Source organism: Tupaia chinensis, unplaced genomic scaffold, assembly GCF_000334495.1.
Source record: "Tupaia chinensis unplaced genomic scaffold, TupChi_1.0 Scaffold145652_1, whole genome shotgun sequence".
Lineage (NCBI taxonomy): Eukaryota > Metazoa > Chordata > Mammalia > Scandentia > Tupaiidae > Tupaia > Tupaia belangeri.
In genome coordinates, this window is record NW_006205509.1 from 2,240,732 (window position 1) to 2,242,980 (window position 2,249).

The following is a 2,249-nucleotide window of genomic DNA, read 5'->3' on the forward strand; positions in this document are numbered from 1 at the left end:
TTAGGGATTGAGTTTTTTTCCTTTTAAACCTTCCCTGGCATTTAGTTAGGGCCCAGTACACAAAGTGCTGTGATAAAATTCAGTCTCATCCCTAATTTTATGTTTGCAAAATGAAATATCCAAAACACACCTGTAAAACAGTGCATGTGTATGTGCCCATGTACATCTATACAAATTTTCTGTGTATAGGCTGTGACAGAGACGTAGTTTGGCAGAAGTTTTTGTGGACTGGGGAACTGCAGTCACATACTAGCATGGGGAAACCTAAAGAAAAAGCCATGTGTATAACGGGATGGAGACCTCTGGCCAGGATTCAGACACTGACCTGTCTTGGACAGCTCCCCACAGAGGTTAGGGCAATGCACTGGACATGAGTTACTACAGAACTTCCAAAGCTCTTTTTGAGCTTCCTTTGGGCCATGTGTCCCCCTTTCTCTCTGAAACATCCTTGACCCTCCCATGTGCACTGCAGTGCCAGTAGTTTTGGGTCCTACTACACTTTTGGGTGAGAACGTGAAGTAACTGGCTTCGGAGCAGAACATAAGAACAGGGGCTGAAAGAGAGACTGTGTCTTCCCTGGAAAACGACACACACATTTGTAGGCTGGGGAGACCATGAAGAGATACTTGACCATCTGATCAACATATGTTGACTTGGGCCAATGGAAGCCCTCTCCCACCCCACCTCCATTCAAAAAGGCAAATAAATTATTCTTCTCAGTCTTCACATCTGAGGGGCATCTCAGAAATTCCAAAGAAAGAACAAAAGGAAAAAAGGACAAATATGGAGAGAGAGGAGAAAGAGAATGAAAAGAGGGGATAACCACAGCTAATAGCTAATATTTACTGAGTGCTTATTATGAGCCAGAAACCATACCTCACAACCATCTTAAAGTTTATTATTCCCATTTTGTAGATGAAGACACTGAAGTCCAGAGAGATTAACTTGACCAAGGCTCCAAGAGAGTAAATGGCAAAGGCAGGTCTGAATCCAAGCGCCTGCCCCAATGACTGTGCTTTCAACTACTCCACAAAGCTGCCCCCCCAGCAAGGGTGACAGTGCCACAATATGTCTTACTCTCTGATTCAATCCCCAGTTTTCTTTGCTGCCTGATCCTCACTCAGTCCTGAAGTCCTCAGAAAGACAGGTTATCCCAATGTCTGCCTGGTCTGACTCACTCCTACTCCCTACAGGGATTTGTGTTGGAAAGTGAAAGCTGAGAGGCACACCTCTCAGAAAGAGGCAGCCGCCATCAAAAAGAACTGGCTGAGACCAGCTGATGACCATGGTCTAATCTTCCCGCTACCTGGTAGCATCAGCCTCTGCCTCCGGGCTTCCAAGCTCATCCTAGACCCCACTCTCCTGAACCAGCCCTATTTCTCCTGCTCCCCAAAGATACTGGCTGCCTTACCAAAACACATCTTCCCCTTGCTTCTCCCTGATCTACCACCTCCTCATCAGGCTCTCTTTGAAGAACAAAATGTTACTTCTGGTCTTCATTTGTCTCGGGTTAGGTCTCAACCTCCTCCTCTACTTACAGGGTGCGGCCATCCCTCCAAGGCGATTCCAGGGCACAGGCCAGCCAGCCCCAGCGGCTGTAGTCTCCCATGCCCCCACATCCCTGGGGATTTGCTCCTATCCCCAGCTGAAGGCCCAGTCTCCACCTCCGTCCTTTCCTTCCCCATGTCGGGGAACCCATTCTCCTGCACTTTCTCAACAATCACCTCATCTTGGCACTGGAAGGGATCTGGGATATCACTTGCATACATTCCCCCCACCCTGCTTTTTAAAAAATCAATAGGAATCTGAGACCAGAAGAAAGGCAGTGACTTGCCCAAGGTCACACAGAGTTACAGTTTACTGATAGCAGAGCCAGGGCTGGGACCAAGGGGCTTCTGCTCTCCTGTTTCTCGACCATCCAGCACTGGTGAGGGCCCGAAAGCCCCCTGCTCACCTCAGGAGATAAGGTCTTGCAAATGCGGAGAAACGAAGAGGGGAGGGTCTCCAAGTGGTCTGGGGGGGTACCCAGGGCTTCCAAAGGGAACAAGCACTGGGTCTGGGGAGGGGCGTGCCGCACGCCAAAAGTCCCAGGAGGGAAAGTGTGGTCCCCACCTCTCCCCTTGTCCCGCGGCTCCCTCACCTCCTGCCGCCTTCTTTCCCGACTTTTCCCCACAAACCCACTCTGCGCTCTTCCCTTCCTCCTCACCCAGTCCCTCAACTCTCGTCTCTCTCACCCCCAACCCCGCACG

The 2,249-nt window shown here is 50.0% G+C and overlaps 1 protein-coding gene across 5 annotated transcripts in view; it reads right to left on the reverse strand.

Annotated features, from left to right (window-relative positions):
• The window catches only part of PRPF40B (pre-mRNA processing factor 40B), a 44,843-nt gene extending 42,618 nt beyond the window's left edge, over nucleotides 1–2,225 (reverse strand). For 2 of the 5 annotated variants that reach the window (XM_027768163.1, XM_027768164.1), the window contains exon 1: nucleotides 1,955–2,016. The gene's annotated coding sequence lies outside the window, so the exon portion shown is untranslated. Of the gene's footprint in view, nucleotides 1–1,954 lie in introns of all 5 variants that reach the window. The other 3 variants (XM_027768165.1, XM_027768166.1, XM_027768162.1) reach the window with 2 other exon arrangements.
• Between the last annotated feature and the right edge of the window lie 24 nt (nucleotides 2,226–2,249).